The sequence below is a fragment of the Tachyglossus aculeatus genome, chromosome 3 (assembly GCF_015852505.1).
Source record: "Tachyglossus aculeatus isolate mTacAcu1 chromosome 3, mTacAcu1.pri, whole genome shotgun sequence".
Lineage (NCBI taxonomy): Eukaryota > Metazoa > Chordata > Mammalia > Monotremata > Tachyglossidae > Tachyglossus > Tachyglossus aculeatus.
In genome coordinates, this window is record NC_052068.1 from 45,256,044 (window position 1) to 45,261,019 (window position 4,976).

Sequence of the window (4,976 nt, forward strand, 5' to 3'; positions counted from 1 at the left end):
ACCACCACTCTTCCTATCTACAAAGCAATACTAAAATCACATCTCCTCCTGAAAGTCTTCCCTGACTAACCTCTCATTATCTGACCCAATCCTCCCTCCCTCCTGCATCCCTATGCACTTAGTTCGATCTCCTAAGCACTTAGGATCTCCCCCTCCATTCACAGTATTCCAGTACATAGCCTTATACTCTGTTGCTTCCCGTACCTGTAATTTATTTTCATGTCTGGTTCTCCCATTAGACTAAGCTCCTTAAGGGCAGGGAGGTATCTACTTACTCTATAATACTCTTCCAAATGCTTAATACAGTGCTCTGCACAAAGTAAGCACTCAATAAATACCACTGATTGATCATGTGACATGATATCATCACCTTCTGCAGTGCACAACATTGCATAATGGCATTACACGTCATGTGGGGACCCCCATAAAAATTCAGTAGCCGGAAAGTTAACCCAGCCCTGACTACACCCCGTGTTACAGTCTGGTGAAATTCCTTGAAAATGTAGCTGGACTATGAATGGATATATTTTCCCAGACTTATAAATAGTTAGGTTCCATTCTGGAACCATTCCCAGCATGATGACCAAACCCTACATGTAAGAAAAATTACACTGTAAATCTTTCCCCTCATACTATTATTATTATTATTGTTATTACTATTATATTTCTTAAGCGCGTACTCTGTGTCAAGCACTGTTCTAAGAGCGGGGTAAATAGCAGTTAATCAGGTCAGAGACAGTCCCTGTCCTGCATGGGGCTCACAATCTAAGAGGGAAAGCACGCATTGGATCTCTATTTGTACAGATGAGGAAACTGAGGTACAGAAAACAAGTGACTTGCTCAAAGTCACACAGCAGGCAATTGGAAAAGCTGGGATTAGAACCTAGGTCCTATGACTCTCAGGCCTATGCTCTTTCCACTAGGCCACACGCCTTCCCTCCTCTAGTCCTATCAATCAATCAATCAATCGTATTTATTGAGCGCTTACTGTGTGCAGAGCACTGTACTAAGCTCTTGGGAAGTACAAATTGGCAACATATAGAGACAGTCCCTGCCCAACAGTGGGCTCACAGTCTAAAAGGGGGAGACGGAGAACAAAACCAAACATCATCATCATCAATCGTATTTATTGAGCGCTTACTGTGTGCAGAGCACTGTACTAAGCGCTTGGGAAGTACAAATTGGCAACATATAGAGACAGTCCCTGCCCAACAGTGGGCTCACAGTCTAAAAGGGGGAGACAGAGAACAAAACCAAACATACTAACAAAATAAAATAGAATAGATATGTACAAGTAAAATAAATAAATAAATAAATAGAGTAATAAATATGTACAAACATATATACATATATACAGGTGCTGTGGGGAAGGGAAGGAGGTAAGATGGGGGGGATGGAGAAGGGGACGAGGGGGAGAGGAGGGAAGGGGCTCAGTCTGTTTTCCTGCCCCCAGTACACTGAACTCCACCTCCACCTCCACTTTCTCCTCTTCCTCCTCCTCCTCTTTGTCTCCCTCCTTCTTGTCTTCCTCCTCCTCCTCAAGTCTTTTCTTGATTCCATTTCAATTAAGCCACAGCCGTTTCTGTACATGTTGCTGCCACCACCAGCACGTAACCCCTCTTCTTCCCCTTCTCAGCTTGTAGTCCCATTTCCCCTCCCCAGCTTTTAATAACAAGATAGGAACAGGAAGGAAAAGGGGAAGGGAGAAAGGACACCAGCGGCAACTGTGACTGTGAGCCCACTCTTGGGTAAGGACTGTCTCTATATGTTGCCAATTTGTACTTCCCAAGCGCTTAGTACAGTGCTCTGCACATAGTAAGCGCTCAATAAATGCGATTGATGATGATGATGATGATGTGCCTGCAGTAACAGCTGTGGCCCCCATCCTGCCCCAGCCTCAACCTGTCCCTGGCTTCAATCCTACGGTTGGGCCAGGGAGACGGAGCTTCAATCAGTCAAGCAATCGACATATTTAAATGTGAGCTTACTGTGTGCAGAGCACTCTACTAAGCGCTGGGAGAGTACAACAGGATTAATACACATGATCCCCACCACCAAGAAGCTTCCAAACTAGCAGGGGAGACAGACACTAAAATAGACTGCAGCTATGAGAAAGAAGGAAAAGGGCATAGGGACATGAGTTACTTGAGTAAGAGGATATATGAGATCCATATTAAAGTGTTACAGGAGGTTGTGCTTGGGTGAGGAAGAAGTATTGCATGGGCAATATTGGAGATTAGAAATAAATCCGGGTAAGCCTCCTGACCCCTCTCAGGGTTGCACCTGGAGAGTTTCCAGTACTCTGCCGGTCTCAGCTACGGGAGGGAGAGTCAAGCAGAGGCCTACCCATTCCATTCCTAGTTTGGGCAGTGGCTAGCGAATGGAAGGCAATCTGCTACAAATCAAAACTCACCCATGCTGGGCAGCAGTGGCATAGGAGAGATTCGAGGGCGGAGACACGAGTTTACTGCGTAGAAGGCAGCAATGGTAAACCACTTCTGCATTTTTACCAAGAAAACTCTATAGATACACTACCAGAACGACTGCAGATGGAGTGGGGCATTCCGGGAGAGATGTGTCCGTGGAGTCGCTACGGGTCGGAAACGACTTGACCTCATAAGACGAGACAAGACAAGCCTCCTGAAGGAGATGTGGTTTCAAAAGAGCTTTGAAAATGGGGAGCGCAGTGGTCTGTCCAATTTGAAAGGGGAGGGAATTCCAGGAGCAGGGAGAGCAGGAGCGAAATGCCAGTGTCGGGAGAGATGAGAATGAGGCATAATGAGTAGGGGACTTAAGAGGAACAAAAAGTGAGAGTTGGAGTGTAGCAGGTGAAGAGAATGGGTAAGTAGGAGGGAGAGAGTTGGAGTGCCTTAAAGCCATTGGTAGGAATTACTATGTGATGCATAGAGGAATGGATAATCACTTTAGGTTTTCGAGGAGTGGGGGACGTGTGCAGAATTTGGAACAATGGTCTGGGAAACAGACAGGGGAGACAATGGAGGCAGGGAGACCAGGGAGGAGTCTGACGCAGTAGTCATAGGGGAGGAGACAAAGGAGAAAAGGGGAGAGAGGAAGTGGCAGGGGGGAAAGAGTAAGAGGAAGGAGGAAGAAGAGAAGGAAAAGAAGGGAGGGTGGGGGAAAGTGCCCACATTCATGTAGTGGATTCTGGGAGACTGTCCCCACTCAGGAAGCATATTTGTCCTTTGTTTTCTAGGAACTGTGTCCAAAACTTGACAAGAAACCAGTTCCCTTACTTTCTGGAAAATGTAGTCCGACATCTTTTTTTTCCCCTTCAGGTCCATAGACCACCTCCAAGAGGTTTGACTGGCTCTGTTTGTCACCCTTGCACTTGGATTTGAATCCTCTATTCACCCAACCTTCAGCCCCACAGCACTTACGTACATATCTGTAATTTATTTATTTACATTAATGTCTGCTTCTCCCTCTAGACTGAGTGAGGAATGTGTCTACCAATTCTATTATATTGCACTCTCCCATGTGCTAAGTACAGTGCTCTGCACACAATAAGCACTCAATAAATATGACTGAGTGAATGATAAGGCAGCCCAATATTCACCTAACATCTTGGGGTACTACTACTAGATAACCTCTGAAGTCTTGGTCTTTTCAATTGATCTGTCAATCAACCAATCATATTTATTGAGTGCTGACTGTGTGCAGACCACTCTGTTCAGTGCTTGGGAGAGTATAAATTTAACAGAATTTGTAGACACGTTCCCCGCCCACATTGAGCTTACGGTCTTAAGGGGGAGATAGACATTAATATAAGTAAATAATTTATAGAGATGTATGTAAGTGCTGTGGAGCTGAGGGGTGAATTAAGGGAGCAAACCCAAATGCAAGGGAGATGGAGAAAAGGAAATAGAAAGGAAAGGAAAGGAAATGAGGGCTTTGTCAAGGAAGGCCTCTTGGAGGAGGTGTGCCTTCAGTAAGGCTTTGAAGGTGGTGAGAGTGATTGTCGGTCAGACATGAAGAGGGAGGGCGTTCCAGGCCAGAGGCAGGATGTGGGCGAGAGGTAGGTCGCAAGATAGATGAGAGGGAGTGAGGTACAGTGAGTAGGTTGGCATTAAAGAAGCAGCGAGAAGCAGAGTGGCTCAGTGGAAAGAGCACGGGCTTTGGAGTCAGAGGTCATGGGTTCAAATTCCGGCTCTGCCACTTGTCAGCTGTGTGACTTTGGGCAAATCGCTTAACTTCTCTGGGCCTCAGTTCCCTCACCTGTAAAATGGGGATTAAGACTGTGAGCCCCACGTGGGACAACCTGATCATCTTGTATCCTCCCCAGTGCTTACAACAGTGCTTTGCATTTAGTAAGCACTTAACAAATGCCATTATTATTATTATTAAAGGAGTGAAGTGTTCGGCTGGGTTGTAGTAGGAGAGCAGCGAGGTAAGGTAGGAGGGGGGCCAAGGTGATCAAGTGCTTTAAAGCCCATGGTAAGGCATTTCTGTTTGATGTGGAGGTGTATGGGCAGTCACTGGAGGTTCTTGAGGATGGGGGAAACATCGACTAAACGTTTTGGTAGAAAAATGATCTGGGCAGCAGACAGAGAGGAGGGAGGATGGTCAGAAAGGAGGCTGATGCAGTAATCAAGGCAGGGTAGGATGCGTGGTTGGATTGACGTGGTAGCAGTTTGGATAGAGATATATATGTATATATATATATATATATATATATATATATGTATATATGTTTGTGCATATTTGTTACTCTATTTATTTTACTTGTACATATCTATTCTATTTTATTTTGTTAGTATGTTTGGTTTTGTTCTCTGTCTCCCCATTTTAGACTGTGAACCCACTGTTGGGTAGGGACTGTCTCTATATGTTGCCAACTTGTACTTCCCAAGCGCTTAGTACAGTGCTCTGCACACAGTAAGCGCTCAATAAATACGATTGATGATAGAGAGGAAAGGGCGGATTTTAGCGATGTTTGTGAAGGTTGAACAGACAGG

General features: G+C 45.2%; 1 non-coding gene across 1 annotated transcript; it reads left to right on the forward strand.

The window, feature by feature from the left end:
• Nucleotides 1-2,265: 2,265 nt before the first annotated feature.
• Nucleotides 2,266-2,403, forward strand: LOC119925955. The gene has a single exon (XR_005449876.1). It is a non-coding gene; the product is annotated as a small nucleolar RNA SNORA7 (small nucleolar RNA).
• The last annotated feature ends 2,573 nt before the right edge of the window (nt 2,404-4,976 follow it).